This window comes from Globicephala melas, chromosome 18 (genome assembly GCF_963455315.2).
Source record: "Globicephala melas chromosome 18, mGloMel1.2, whole genome shotgun sequence".
In the NCBI taxonomy this organism is placed as follows: Eukaryota; Metazoa; Chordata; class Mammalia; order Artiodactyla; family Delphinidae; genus Globicephala; species Globicephala melas.
This window is the reverse complement of record NC_083331.1, coordinates 12,175,637-12,192,491: the sequence shown is the minus strand read 5'-3', so window position 1 is coordinate 12,192,491 and position 16,855 is coordinate 12,175,637. Positions and strand designations below refer to the sequence as shown.

Sequence of the window (16,855 nt, the reverse complement as noted above, 5' to 3'; positions counted from 1 at the left end):
CACTACTGGCTTTGAAGATGGAGGAAAAGACCACAAGTCAAATAACATAGGCAGCCTCTAGAAGCTGGAAAAGGCAAGGAAACAGATTCTCTGCTAGAGTTTCCAGAAGGAATGCAGCCCTTTGTACCCATTTTAGACTTCTGACCTCTGATGGCTCAGTTATTTTCAGAATTGAATTAAATGATCCCACTATTTGTTCGGGAAACAAATGATCCTTCAGAGCAGTGGTTCTTAACTCATTTTTGGGCCAGAGACCTTTTTGAGTTTCTGATGAAAATTGCACATAGTCAACATATGCAAAATTCTAAGTATAATTTCAGAGGGTTCATTTATCCTTACTTTAGAGTCATGAGGCAAGCCCAAGAACATATATGTCATTGTCTTAAAAGTATGCACTTGGAGCAAGACCTTAGTTTGGAATCATTTATTTAGCTGTGTCCTTTGGTATTATCCCAATACAAGTTAAGAATTTAACCCCTTTCACCTTTAAATCCCGAAGTCCATTTAAAAAAAATAAAGATGAGGCAACAGATGAATGGATAAAGAAGATGTGGCACATATATACAATGGAATATACTCAGCCATAAAAAGAAATGAAGTTGAGTTATTTGTAGTGAGGTGGATGGACCTAGAGTCTGTCATACAGAGTGAAGTAAGTCAGAAAGAGAAAAACAAATACCATATACTAACACATATATATGGAATCTAAAAAAAAAAAAAAAGGTTCTGAAGAACCTAGGAGCAGGACAGGAATAAAGATGCAGACGTAGAGAATGGACTTGAGGACATGGGGAGGGGGAAGGGTAAGCTGGGATGAAATGAGAGAGTGGCATGGACTTATATATACACTACCAAATGTAAAATAGATAGCTAGTGGGAAGCAGCCTCATAGCACAGGGAGATCAGCTCGGTGCTTTGTGTCCACCTAGAGGGGTGAGATAGGGAGGGTGGGAAGGAGACACAAAAGGGAGGGGATATGGGGATATATGTATACGTATAGCTGATTCACTTTGTTATACAGCAGCAACTAACACAACAATGTAAAGCAATTATACTCCAGTAAAGATGTTATAAAAAAAAATTAGAGGTGAGGGAACTCTAGGTCTGTCCAAATTAATGTCTGTAGAACTGGCTGGAGAGAAATAACCCTCTGGGATTAGAGGCTGCCGGGCCATTGACCTGACCTGACCCCATACAACTCTGATGCTGACTTGGAGTCAGGCCAGGCCCCATCCTGTGTTCCCTCCTAATCAGTGGTGATGGATGTTTTAAAACTGATTTTCAAAAGCTAAATGTTGAGACAGTTAAGGAGTTTACAAATTCCCTGATGACCTTAGAATAATAAACCCAAGTACTGAGCTTTTAGAAGCAAAAGTGATTTCTGGAGGAGTTATTGCAGGCAGATATACAGTGAGACAGCAAGCTGAAGTCCAGCCTGGAAATAGATAAGGACTTCATCTTCTTAGAGAGCCCCAAATGAGTTGGAGCGTCAGGGTAAATCTGATTACTTCTATTTATATAATTTTAAAATGTATTTGGATTACTCTTGATTTGCCGTAAACAGAGTTTTTCAGAAAATGATGACTTCCTTAACTGTGGAAAAAATGCACATGAGATCAAGACCTACTTTGGGGATAATGTGAAATTAATTTACAGTCAACCCACTATAGCCAACTTCATCACCTGCCTGAGTCAGAGCCCCAGGGGGCTGTGCTGGCCAAGGGCCTTCTTCCCAGAGCTGTCTACCTTTTCTCCCAAACTATATCTGCTCTCAGTAATCTTAAAGGAATCTAAGACGCTGTAATCCCCAGACTCTTCAGGAGAATTTATGGATGCGACTAAAACTTAATCCATTTGGTCAGAAAGCTGGAAATTGCTTTAGTGTTGAAATATGTGCAGACACGAGTTTCCTTAAGATCAATGGAGCTCTTCTCTCTCATTCTTCCTTCAGAATATCTTGCAATGCCCAGAAATTTATATAAGGGTTTTACACACCTGCATATCATGGTATTGGAGAAGTTAAGTAACAGAAAGACTTAACAGATCATCTGGTCTTTGGCTGTGCCAGAATAACATGGTTCCTTACAACATGCAGTCTGGAGATCTTTTCTGGCTACAAGCCTCTAACCATACTGTTAAGTGATTCTATAATAATCCAATGATGCTAGGACATCTTCTTGACATTGAGTGTGTACCTTCTCCTCCCAATTTTAACCATATATTTTTAAGGACTCCTTTTCTGACAACCTTAATTTACCAACTTTCTCAATTTCTGAATTCTTTAAGAACTGACTGCAAATAACAAAATAAGAGAATTTTTTTAAGTATAGGGAGCTTAAATAATGTATTTTGGAAACATATCAGATTTCCTCTGGGTTTGACTATGCATTCTGTGCTAGTATTTTTGTTTACTGTCTAGATTTTACCAGCGTCTCACTGCAATCAATCCCAAGACGATCCTCTTATATTTTGAATACAAGAACAGGAATGCTAACATGAATGCTTAAAACTTAGGAATTTTAGGGTAGTTTTGAAGTTAAAATAAGACAAATAAATATGCCAATTTAGAAAATTGTTAAAATAAATAAGGTGATTGACTAAAAAGAATTCAGCCGTGTAAACTCTGAGACAGTTGAATTCTGCAAAACATATTTCTTGGATGTGTTCAACCATAGTCAGCTTTTTTCATTACATTCCCATCAGAGTTAAATTTTCAAAAATTGTGGGATAAAGGAGCAAATGTAGAAAATATTTTGAAGTCTTATTTTGCTTTTTATATTAGGATTTCAAATTGTGGCCCAAGAGAGCAGTGGTGCTTGCCTGTGATGGGGCTGGAGAAGGCTGGGTGAGTGGAAGAGGTGGGTTGTGATCTGCATTTCAAAATTTGTTCTCTGGCCCACCACTCATGCCTCCCCCTTCCATTATGATGGGCTGTGTAGATTTTTCTTAGCCACAAGAATTTATAGATTCTTGAGGGTAGTGAAGATATCACAAAAAGAATATCTTTGTGGCTGAAACATAAGAAGAGATTAGAAGAAAGGGAAAATGCAAAAGGAATTTGTAAGCTCAGACTTTAAAAATATGAAATATATGTATTTTGCCATTTTGTTCACTGTTTTATAAGACCAGAGATAAAGAGGCAATCAACTTTATGATCAATAATTGACCTCACTGGTATTTTTCTTGCTTTTTGTAAAATCTCTAAAGAGGAGGGTAGAGAACTGTGTTGGAGAGAAAATTTAAAGCTAAATAATTATTGCCACATTATTATTATTATTATTATTATTATTATTTTGGCTGCATTGGGTCTTTGTTGCTGCGTGGGCTTTCTCTAGTTGTGGCGAGCAGGGGCTACTCTTCATTGCGTTGTGCAGGCTTCTCATTTTGGTGGCTTCTTTTGTTGAGGAGCATGGGCTCTAGGGAGTGCGGGCTTCAGTAGTTGTGGCATGTGGGCTCAGTAGTTGTGGCTTGCGGGCTCTAGAGCGCAGGCTCAGTAGTTGTGGCGCACTGGCTTAGTTGCTCTGCAGCATGTGGGATCTTCCCAGACCAGGGATTGAACCTGAGTCCCCCTGCACTGGCAGGCAGATTCTTAACCACCGGGCCACCAGAGAAGCCCTGCCACATTATTATTTAAAGAGAGCCTTTATTTAAATAGCTGTCTGAGTTTTCATTTTATCTGGTACATTTTTAATCCTCTGTAAGCATTTTTAATTCTTTGGTAACTGAAGTTATCATACTTCCATATTTCTGGCTAAATGTTTCTTACTTAAGTTTTGTCCTTTTACCAGTATAAAAATTATTCCATGAATTCTAAGATGTTTTTTTCAGTATGCTTGGTTAGGTGTTAAATATCTCAGTAGACACTATCCTCTGTGTTCTAGTGGAATGATGCTTCTAATAGGCTAATTGATGGCCAGAAAGACAATGATGCTGTAGTGAAGAGTCTGCAATATGAAATAAGACTTCTTTCACTTTCTTGTTAGGTACTTGACCTTGAGTCTCTTATTAACCTCCATATGATGGAGACAGTAGCAATCTGCAGATTGTTGGGAAGTTAGCAAATAAGAAGGAAATTGGCCAACTCTGTAGGAAGGAAATTGGCCAACTCTGTAGGAAGGAAATTGGCCAACTCTGTTTCTATTTACTAGCCAGGTTTTCTCCACTGTTCCGATCTGTACATACCACTCAGAGAAGGGAGGAACCTTGTTCCCAACCTCCCCATTAGGTCAGATTTTCCTTCTTTTTGTTCCACTGGAACAGCCCATCATTGCGATGTTGCAAATCACAGGAAATTTACAATTCTCCTTCTCACTTGAATGAGGCAGCCTCCTTTGTCTTGTCACAGTATTTCCTTTTGGCATTTCTGCCAACTGTGTAACCACAGTTACCAGAGCCACGTTTGGATCTACTTGGTGTCCATAAGCCTCAGTCATGGATTTCCAAAAGCCACTGATCACTTATCAGCTCTTTGGGAGGGTTTACCTGCTTCCTCTAGCGAAGGGTCCCGAGCACCACTACTCTTCAAAATCTCAGCTCTTTTCTTTATTTCGTGTCATGTAAAAGCATGAACAAAATGGCAATATACATACTTCGAACTCCTGAAGTCTGGCTATAAAACCAGAGCATACTACGTTGTGGAGTCTCCACCCTGAATACCTAGCTATTAATGAGGCAAGACTTCAACCACCTGACCCCAACGCCACCCCGCTCCCTTCCCCACAAGTCAGGGCTTCAGCCAGCACTCTTGGAAATACACTGTGACCTGAGTGAGATGTATTTCCGTCTGAGGAGAAAGGAGAATTGTCAAGCTTATCCCTTAGGAGTTAAGGTTCTCCCTATGGCTCATAGGAATCCTTAGGTTAATATTTCTAGTATATCTTGAAATGCTTGCAATTTTATTTTAATTTGATGGTGAGAAGGTATAGCTGCTTTTGATATTGGAAGCAAATGATAATGTGAAAGTTCTCCCCTCTCACTTCTGCTGTGTGTAATTGCGGCTTTCTGAGTTTTTCTCAAGCGCTTATGTCAATGATATTTCTATTTTATGCAACTTCCACTCTCTAGAGCAAATGCGTTATCATGAAAATGTAGAGAATTAACTTTTGTTTCAGAGCTGCTATTGTTTTCATCTAGCTTTTTAAGTCAACAGAAAGCTTCCGTTGTTTGCACTGTCATCTCTGAGACCCCGAGGGCTGAGTAAATAGTACACATGCTGAAATGTAGAAATTGAGCTTGTGCTTGGAAACTGACTGAATTGCAAAGTGGCACAGAGATGAGTGGGATTATGGCTTTTGAGCACCCACTGTACTAACCATGTCTTTTGTTTTCTGTATTCTGATACTTTGACCTCGGGGACCTAGCTGACCCTGGAGGCTGCCCCTCCCCGGGTGAGCCAGGCGCTAGAGACAGTAGACAACTGGCTCTCAAGTGTGCTTTTCAAATGCAAACCAACCAATCTAGAGCCCACACCCCCAACCACGTCCTTTATTGGGCTCTCAGCTCTGGGCCATTATCCCACTGCCTTAGTCACCCCAGGGGCAGGTACCAGACAACTAGAGAAGCCTCTATGCCCCGGAGCCTGTTGAAATTACTCACACTATTCAATCTTGAGCCTGTTTACCTTGACTCACCGGTTCCTTCCATGGAAACCACAATAAAGACTCTTGCCCATAGTTTCTCCCTCTCCTTCTGTCTCCTGACCAACCATGACGCTTCCCTGTGTGGCCCACTGTGGCATGCCGTGATACCTTCTCTTGAGAACTGTGAGTAACAAATTATCTTTTCAGGCAATTGTCTTCCAATCTGTTGGCCTCACTATACCTCAAATTTTATGTTAATGCACTACATTTTAAGACACCCACAAATTATTCATGTACGTGGTGGAAACATTATTATACCTACAAGATGCCACTAGATGATGATTTAACATCGGTCTTCACATGCAGTGCAAAAATATAATTATATACTTAAACACAGGATCTTTTTTGAATTTCTTAATGACTTGAAGAAATTAGGTCCTCAAGAAAGCATTTGGTAGGGTGAATTGATTTGTTGTCAAGAATCCTGGGAAGTTTGGTGAACTACATACAGCTTGTTTTTCCTCTTCTGCCAGTTTTGGTCCTCTATCATTATTCACCTGCTGCTCTGCACTTCTAGGATTACTGGTATTAAGTAGCTGATACCTCAATCTGCATTTTTATTTTGATTTCATTTGTGCACCAGCGGAAAGCCATTCCTGACTGTGCAAAGTTTAAAAGCTTTACAAGGAAGAAATGGATTAGGTAAGCTGAAAGCATTACCATGAAACCCTTCTAATTAAGATTTATAAGGAACTAGAGATAACTAGTTCCTTATAAATCTATAGTGAGATAACTGTAACATATTTTTTCTCCTCTCCTCTGCAAACACTCAGAATAACAGAATAATGACAGGCTTCAGGGTAGGAAAACTGGAACATGTGAGGGGCCTGAATTTTATTTTATGTTTTTAGTTCAGAACTTAAAAATTAATACAGAGTCCAAATTTAAAACAATGATTTTTTTTAAATCAGCTATAGTAAATAGAGTTAATACTTCACTATAAAATGAAAGAAAATTATCAAACCCTCATGATCAGAGTTCAACTACTGGACTTTACGATGCCCAAGTCATAGATAGGAAGACCCCCAGGGCTCTTTCCACCCCACTGTCCTTATGGCTGCCACTGCCCACAGCCCCATCAGAAGGTGTAGGAGAGGCAATCTGCCTTGCTGGAACAATCCACGGGTCACAAGTGTACAGAAAATAGATACTGTATATTTACCAGAAGTAAGTCAGGATTTTAAAAAATGAATGAAGAACATCAGAAATCACAAATATCTGATTAAATATAAATGACTATTTTCTTAAATTCTCTAAAAATGACTTTAAAACAAAAATTATAACATTATCTTGGGGGATGTTTACTATATGTAGATGTAATGCATATGACAGTTGACTCATAAAAGACATCTGGGGATGGGGAGGTCAAAAGACCCTATATAGGTGCAGAATTTCTACATATTATGGGAAATGGAACCATGTTAACTCTTAGTAGATTATGAAAAGTTAGGCGCATATATTGTAATCCCTACAAATATTAATAAAAGAAAAAATAAATAAAATGAAAGAGTCAAAGAGGTACAGTTTAAAGATCCAACAGAAAAATTATAGTATTGTCTTAGCCCAGGCCACTAGAACAAAAATAGCATGGACTGGGTGATTTAAACAAGAAACATTTATTTCTTACAGCTCTGGAAGCTGGGAAGTCCAAGATCAAGGCATCAGCATATTTGGGTCTGGTGAGAGCCCTCTTCCTGGTTTGCAAACAGCTGGCCAAGAGAGATCACCTCTTATAGAATCTCTTCTTTTAAAGGCACTTATCCCATCATGCGGGCTCCACCCTCATGATCTAATTACCTCCCAAAGGCCCCATGTCCAAATAGTATCACACCGGGGATTAAGGCTTCAACATATGCATATTTGGGGAACACATTTAGCCCATTGCAGAAATACTAAAAAAATATTTAATTAATCCAAAAGAAGGCAGGGAAAGGGGACTAGAGGAACAACAACAGCAAAACAAACAAACAAACAAAAAAAAACAGAAGAAACAAACAGAAAACAAATAATAAAAATAAACAAATAATAAGCCCGTGCATAGCAACGAAGACCCAACACAACCGTAAATAAATAAATTAATTTAAAATATATATATATATATCTATAGTCTGAAACAAATCAATAAGAATAATCTTGTTTCAGAGGAAAACACAAATATTTGGAAATTAAACAGAACCGTTATTATTGCATTATTAAGTTATTCACAGAACAAAGAAGAAATACAAGAGAAATTAGAACATATTTTTAATTCAGTGATAAGTATAATTCAACCTATCAAAATCTGTGACATGCAGCTAAAGCACTGAATAGAGGAAAGTGTAGTTTTAAGAGACTATATTTAAAAAAAAGAGAAGTATAAAATCGGTCACCTGAAGTTCCATTTTATGAAGTTAGAGAAGAATAAATTAAACTAAAAATAAACAAAAAGTAGGAAATAATAAATATAGGAGCAAAACTTTTTTTAAAAAAGTAGAAAATGGGCAATAGAGAAAATTAACGAAGTCAAATACTAGTTCTTTGAAAAGATTTCGACAAACGCTTAGCTAGACCAATCAAGAGAAAAGAGAGAGAACACTAATGATGAATACCAGAAATGAAAGACAAGTTATCACTTTGAAGTCTACAGACATTAAAAAGATAAGAAATGAAAGCCCTCAAACCATTTTTAGAAACTCATTTTGTATCTGGGATTCATAAATAGAAATACAGTAATATTCAGTAGAACAAATAAAGATTACTCTGTAGATCCTTTGGGAATCATAAGATTTTTATTCTGCTATGTGCTTAAAATGTAAACCATGAAACTCAATTATAAAGGTATTGAAACCATAATGTCTAGATTTTAAGGGAGCAAGAAAATCTTTATTTTTTGGGCGAGCAAGTCATGAAGCAAAAAATTAAGATTTTTCCTTTTTTCTCTTCTTTTGAAAAACATGTAGTATATGGAAAGTCATTAAGACCAGGTTTACCTTGTCCACTATAAAGTTGAAAAGGAGTTCACATGAGAACCGTGCTATGTGTGCACTAAATACATTCTGTAACAAAACATTTATTGCAGGGAGGAGCTATAATGTTCCAAGTAAAGTTTCCCTGGATACATAGATGTGAAGTTTTAAAGTAAGGGGAAAATATCCTTGACAAAAATCAATAATAATACTATATATCTATATGCAGTTGTTATTAAGTGAAGAATAATTTCAGACTGTTAGAACAATATCCATTGCTTTAATTACTTTGACACTATATAATAATGAAAAGTATATGAAAATATCCATGAAAATCTGTATTTAATAATGTCTAATACAGGAAAATTTTTTAAATACCATTCTTTTGTGAGATACAAATGGCATTCTTATATTTCAAAATTTCATAAAACAAAAGTATAATAGTGATTCTTCAGATCTTTTTGTTTGCTTTTGCTTTTGTTTTGTGGAGCTTAGTTCTTATTCCAAAGTTGCTATATACATCTTCTTATCATTGTAAATAAGAACTATTTGGAACATATAATACTCTTAAAGGAAAAATATTTGGTCAGTGGATTAGGACATCAATTAATATGGTTGAGTGAGCAACTACAAAATCATCTCTTTTTTGCTCTCAGAGAATAGGAATTTTAATGAAATATATTTTTTAAATATTAAAATATACTCAATATTTTAAATATACAAGTTAGATATGGAATATATTTAAAATAGATAGCTGTTTAAAAGGGGTGATAGAGGAATTTCCATGTTCCAGGAATACTAAAGAGCCCATAGTGGAGATTGAAGCCATGGGGCTCCCAGAAAAGAGTAAGTGGATGCAGAAAATGGGTTCGAGTATTACAAGGCTCACAAAGAAGTGGCTGATGGCCATAGCTCTCTTGTGGCAAAAGACCAGAATGAAGCTGGGTGCCAGGTAGTTCTCCTAACAGTGAAATGGCCTGAATTAACTTTATTTGAAACCCCAGGACATGACCACAATTGTGCCAGTTTTTTGTGATCTTGAAAGAAAAGAGAGACAGCCATGAGAACACCTTTGCCAAGACGGTATGTGGGCATGACATCCTCACTAATTCTCCTCACATGGATAAAGCCTGCAAGCCTCCAACTGAAGACTGGTTTGTCTCTGTTTAACCTGGAGGACCTCACTGAGGCAACTGAAAAAAACACATGAGATGAGGACTTTGCATGAGAAAAAAATTTCCTGTATGAGGTAAGATCTCAGAGAAAAGTAACAAACACATGAGGAATTGCATCATTGAGAGGTAGTCAACTTATGTAGCAAATGGGAGAATTCATACCCAAGGAGATAGAAATATTGAAGAAGTAACAAAGAATTGTAAAATATGCATGCTGAGGCTGTTCATGGAGTTTTTTTTTAAAAAACTATTAGCATCCTTCCAATGAGAAGGAAAGGTTATGTAGCAAGAGCAAGCAGATATAAAAAATAATACCATTGGAAATCTTGAAAATCTCAATAATTTTTTTCAAAAGGAGAGATAGGATGAACAGTGGATTTGATACAGTTGAGGAGAAAATTACCTAACAAGAAGATAGAACTGATGAACACAGCTGTGAGAAGTTGAGACAGAAAACAGGGAAGATAATTTAAGACAGATGGTGGATAAATTAAAAAGTTGTAACATTATTAATAGGAAATCCAGGAAATGATAAAAGTGAATGTGGCAAAAAGGAAATATCTGAGATAAAGGCTTAAAATTATTCATAATTTTAAAAAAGATATGAGTTATTAGATTGTAACAATTCACTGACTGGAGGAAGCAGTGAAAGAAAAGCAAAGAGAGCTCATGGTCAATACAAAAGTAAAAGCAAAATGGTAGAAATGAGTCCAAACATTTCAGTAATCAAAATGAATGCACATGGGTTCAACTCATTCATTAAAACTAAAAGACTCTGAAATTGATAATTTTTTTAAAATGCAGCTTTATGAAGTAAAATGACACTGAAGAAAAGATTGAAAACAAAAGGATGAACAAGATATAACAGGGAAATACTAACCAAAGTTACCTGGTTTGAGAAATTAATACTTGTCCAAATAGAACTCAAAGCAAGTTGCATTAATAGGGTTAATGGAAGACGTTTCATACTAATCAAAAGACTAACCCACCAAGAAAACTCTATAATCCTAAATAACTTAGCCTCAAAATATATAAAGCAAACACTGAGGAAATCACAGAGAAATGAATAAATCAATAATATTTGTAGAATATTTTAACATGCCTTCTTGGAAAATAAAAGGTTCAGTAGACAAAAATATATTCCAAATATACTAGATCTGAATGGCACTATAAACTTTCTTGATGTAATAGATATATAGAACTCTATGCCTAAGAAATAGATACACATTCTTCTCAAGACCTGAAACATTGATAAAAATTGATCAGATCTTTGTCTCAGAGGAAGACTCAACAAACTGCAAACACTCAGTATCATTCAGACCACACTCTCTGATAACAATATAATAAAATTAGATATCAACTTTTAAAAGAATGTTCAGAATGCCAATAATTAATTCATGGATTAAATATGAAATATTTAGAAGTGAATAGTAACAAAAATACATATTAATGATTCATGGGATGCAGATAAAGCAGTACTTAATTAGAAATTTTTATATATAAATGTATTTATTAGACAACAAGAAGGCTTGAAAAGAAATAATCTATCTTCAACTCAAGGAATTAAAGGACATTAAGAATTAAACCTAATAAATTATAATAAAATAATTAGAAAAGCAAAAACGCATTTAATCAAAAATAACAAGAAAGTTAAAGTAGTTAACAAAAGCTAGTTCTTTGAAAAGACATAAAATAGTCAAAGTTCTGTCAAGACTGATCAATAGAGAAAAGTTAAACAATTTAGAACAATAAAGTAACAGACCTACAGATATAATAGAGACTTCTTAAAATTATGAATATTACAAATTAATGCCAATGATTCTATAAGTGTCAATAAAATGAAAAACACTTAGAAAAATGTAGATTGTCAAAATTGATTCACAAAGTAGAAAACCTGAATAAATTTAAAACTTTGATTTTTTAAATTTCCCCTATAAAATTATACTCACATCATATGATTTTATGGGTGAATTTTATTAAGCCTGCAGAAAATGATTATTCCTCTTTTATAAAATGCTCCCAGAAAGTAAGGAATAGAGTAGGAAAGCTATCTCTGAATCAGTTTTTAAAACTAACAAGCTAATTCAGAATGTTGGTGGCTCTAAAATTAATGAAACGAAATCAACAGCACTCCTAGTAAACAATTAGAATATATAACAAGACAAAACCCTACTCGCAATAGTAAGAAAAAATGGTAACAGAAATGGATCTATCAAAAGATGTATAAGAGCTTTCTGGAATATTTTTAAACTGTCGATTGAACTATGTGAAATTCTTTTTTTGTAAGTCAAAAATTTTTAAGTATGGGTAACTTCATATGGTTCAACCTATTATATTGATGGAAATAAGAAAACCTAAATAAATGGATGGTATATTTGTTTATAGATGTAAAAACTTGATGATGTCGTAAGTTGGTTTACTAGTTCCAATCTGTATCACTCCAGAAAAATTGTATGGCACCTTATTTTAAATCTACTTCTAAAATCCATACAAAATAGTAAATATCTAAGAATAACCAAACAAAAATTGAGAAAAAGAACAAGCAGGGAGGGGGCTTTGCCCTGCCAGATATCAAACCGATTAATAACTATAGTATTAAAACAGTGTGATACTTAAGCAGAAACAGACAGATCTAAATAAGAGATCACAAAGGTCAGAAATAGACCTAATCGTATATGAAAACTTTAAATATAATAGAGGTGGCATTAAAATCAATATGAGAGAGATGAATCATTCAACTGATGATATTGAAACACTAGATTCTCATATGGAAATAAAATACTCTTAAATATTCACATCATATTTAAATAGTAATTGCAGAAGGATTAGAAAAACTGCCTGTGAAAATATTTTAACTATCAACAGAAAACCAAAACAAAACAACAACAACAAACAACCTATAAACTTGAGATAGGGAGAGTTTCTTAAATACAACATAAATTCATGGAAGATAATATTAAAACTTTTTTATATCAAAATTACAAAGATCTATATGAAAGAAGACATCATTAGAAATTAATGTTTAAGTAATAAAGCAATAGAATGAAAGCACAGGTTCCCCTCCACCACCTCTCTAAATCTCAGTAAATAACATTTTAAGGATTAAAAAAAAAATTAGAAACCCCATAAGGGCGAAGAAAGAAGGTAAGAAAGACACTAACAATATTTTGGTATCATAGAAAGGCTTGGAAATTGTTAGTACCAGGTACCTAAAGCAGAGGGAAAGATAGGGACCAAAAAAAGAAGATGGATTGAAAGTTCACTCGGGAGCAAGTAGATCTTCATAATCCATTCTCTATTCGTAGCTAGGAGAAGGCACTTTTCTAACCCTCTAGAGAAGGTGAACCAGGACTCTGTAGGAGGCAAGATCCAATGGAAGGAAAAGGTACCATATTGGAAATGGAAATACGTGAAAATTCACATTCTGAAACATGAGTGCCACCTTTCCTCTCTTGCTTCTAGCAGCCAGGTTTATATCTTCATAGCAGAAATTGGAAGATATTCCCTAGGAGTACTGACTTACTAAGAGACAAGATCTATAGATACTGACAGTGGCATGTCTCTGAGGAAACAGCCCAGCCAAATTACCTGCAGACTCACTGATTTATTCAAAGCCTCCAATCAGCTTTTACTGCCCCACTCTTGAATATGACCAGAAATCCAGTGACCACAAGCTGAGGAAAGTCTCCAACATGAAAAGCAGAAATTCTCTCCTCCTCCTCCCCCAACAATAACTAATGAAAAATTAGAAAAGGAAATTAAAGAAGATAAGAGGCAAGATTGGAGAAGAAATATTTAAAAAAAAACATTAAGATATTGCAACCATGAAGCAGAAACAGAATGCTTTTAAAAAGGAGTATTGGAGAGCAAAAAAAGCTTAGAAATAAAAATTTGGTAACTGAAATGAAAAGTCTAACAGAAGGTTTAGACAATAAGGAAGAGGAAATCTCTGAAAGTAGAGAATAGATTAAAAGATGAAAAATATTTTAAAAATGATAAAATTAGAGGTCAATCCAGGAGGTCCAACATCTGAATAACAGTAGTTCCAGAAATAGAAGGAAAGAAAATGGAGGAGGAGGAAATTATAATTAAAGAACATTCCAGAACCGGAAGACACATATCCTCAGAATGTCAGAGCCATCAAGTCCCCAGCAGAATGGCAGAATGAAGATCCACATCAAAACATATCAGCACAAGATTTCAGCACTGGCCTCGGAGAAATTTTAAGATGTCCAAAGAGGAAATAAAACAACAACAACAAAAAAAAAAAAACCCACAAAAAGTCATATACAAAGGAAAACAGCAACATTGGAAGCTTTTTTTTTTTAAAAAAAAGCAATTTTTAAAGCATTCTGAGGTAAATAATTTCTAAACTACAATCTATACTAAGCCAAATATTCAAACAATGTGAGGTTAGAATGGAGGCATAGTCAGACATTCACAGATCTCAAACATTTTACCTCCTTCTACAGATGCAGTTAGGGACTATGCTCTATGGAAGTGAGAAAATAAAACAAGAAAGTGAAATCTTTGTGGATCATTAAACAAGAAATCCAATACAGGAGGGAGATGAGAGGAGATCTTGGGGTGAAAATGTGCGGCAGACTTAGAGAGAAATGCGACCAAAACAAAAAGACCATTGCAGGAGGAATATACCCCAGAGGAAGAAAGGGATTAGATATCTGTTGTGCTGCAATGTTTTGAGAGATTTTTCTCTTCCGGCAGATAAAATTGTGAATGGAGAGTGACATGCAAATTAGGGGAGTTATTGGTGTATAGATGGTGGAGAAGCCACGAGGCTATGTGGAACAGTTTAGAGAGGGGTATGGAGAGAGGAGAGAAGGAAAAGAGCCCTGGGCATCCCATTGGTTAGAGGCTGGGGAGACACAGAAAGAGCTGACAGTGAAGCAGGAAGAGAGTGGGTGAAGCAAGAGAGGGGTGTTCTGAGAGCCAAGTGAAGAAGGTATTCTAGAAGTCAAGAGTGATCAACTCTGTGAAATTTTTCAGATGGATTAAGTGAAATGAGGACTCAGGATGATGGCTGGATGAGAGCTGTTTTGGTGGAGCGGTGAGGATGGAAACCTCCGGTGGGGATGTGAGAAAACAGCAGGAGAGGAACTGGAGACAGATGTCCCTACACAGATGAGGAGCTAAATGAGAACAGAGGGATGTGATGGGAGCCAGAGGAGAGACGTAGGTTAGAGTAGACTTTTTTAAAGATAGAAATGTTTAAGCACATTTTATGCCATTGGGAACAATCCAGTAGAGAGGGAAAATTTCATGACACGGGAAAGACAAAGGAATAATGGCTGGAGGGATATTCTTGATGAAGCAAGACTGGGAGAATCCAGTGTTCAAAGTGAGGTGGCCTTAGGCAGGAGCACAATAATCTATCCACAGTCACAGAAATGAACTCCTAGTGTATGGATTTACATACTATTTAGGGACACACTTAAGTATACAAAGCTGGTGAAAGACTCATATAAATACATCAAATTCAAGATGATGGGAGCCTGAAGCACAGATGGGATTGGGATAAAGGTAGGGTCAAAGGGAGGTCAACTTTCTCTGAAATTTTTAGTTTATTTTTAAAAGATAAAGCAAACATTAGAATTTTAAAATATTTTTTTCCTGCTCCTATTCATTACCAGGCTTCAGATGGCATATCAAACACACACAGCTTTTCTTCTCAAAGCCCTATATAGCTTTGACTCTCAAAAATTGTCTGCTACAAGTATTTTTAGATAGTTTATTAATATCCAGGAATCTTATCCACCCTGTACCTGTGCTGCCTATGGATCTTTAAGCTGTATTAGGATGCAAAGAGAACCAGATATTTTAAGAAAAGCAGAAGTAAATTGTATTTCAGTGCAGATGGAAGGAAGGGCATATAAGAACAAACACAATTTTGGCATCAACCTTAAGAATAATGTCAAGAGAGCTAAAGCAGCCCTAGCTCTCAAAGGATGCTGACGATAACGACAAAGCATTTGTTATTGAGCCAAGTAAAAGCTAGCGGAGCAAGGAAATGGACCTATCACCCTGAGGGAGGCGGGGAGGAATGTTGGTGCGACTGTTTATTTAAATACTTGTACCTCACCTTCTTCCATAAAGGATCTGAGGTTATTCACAGAGACACTTACAGTGAAGCAAGATCTTTTTAAAAGTGAGAAAACAAAGGGAAATAAGGATAAGAAGAATAAGATGAAGCCAGATATATGGAAAGGACCAAAATACATGTGCTATGATCTTGTTCACTTTGCTAAAAATCGGTCTCATATTGGATTCTAAGTGACAAGTGTGATCGGTTACTCAGTCCTTGAAATCCATAGGATAAAGACAGACTGTTTGCCTGGAAGTTCAACCATCTCTGTCCCGAGGCTGGAGAGAAATCTCTGCTGTGCATCTTCCAAAAGACAGTATGGAGGGCTTTCAACACAAAGCAGGGTTAAAATGGCACCCCAGGGTTTTCCTTCCCTAATACCTAACAAAATGAGAAAAATAGAGTAAAAACCAACAAGAAATGGGGGGAAGGGAAAGCCCAGTGCAATACACTTAAAAACCTGGCAACTAAGGAAAGACACAGATTTTGGAGCAAAGCATAGGAGGGCTATACAGCTAGATTCCTAACTTGCCCCCTTTCCAGGTGGCACATTAATATGTTGAGAAAATCCTGAGATGACACACAAGTATCCCCAAATCTGGAGAGAAGCAGAATGAGAGTGTATCCTCTGAATGAAGAATAGTGGAAGTAACAGCTAAAGAGAAACAGATGAACCTGTAAAGTGCTGACTCTCTCTGAGGGAGAGGCACTGGAGCACCACAGGCTGGAAAGTGTGAAGATGTTCTCCTTGAGCATCAGATGCATTCCCAGATTAAGTGGCACAAACTCAGGTATAAAAACATCTAACAGAATCTCAAAGGAAAATGCAGACCACAGTTTCTTTTCTTCCCACCGCTATGTCAGTCTGTAGAAAAGTAGGCAGAATATAATATGTTAAGTCCTTAACTAGGTTGGAAGTAGAAAACATTCTAGTCAGGTTGAATGGGAAGGGAGACAGGAGTAACAGAATGTTAGACAGAATCCCTCTAAAAT

The 16,855-nt window shown here is 36.2% G+C and overlaps 1 protein-coding gene across 1 annotated transcript in view; it reads left to right on the top strand.

The window, feature by feature from the left end:
* SPART (spartin) overlaps positions 1-16,855 on the top strand; it is a 377,051-nt gene that overhangs the window by 151,866 nt on the left and 208,330 nt on the right. The gene's annotated exons all lie outside the window — the stretch shown is intronic.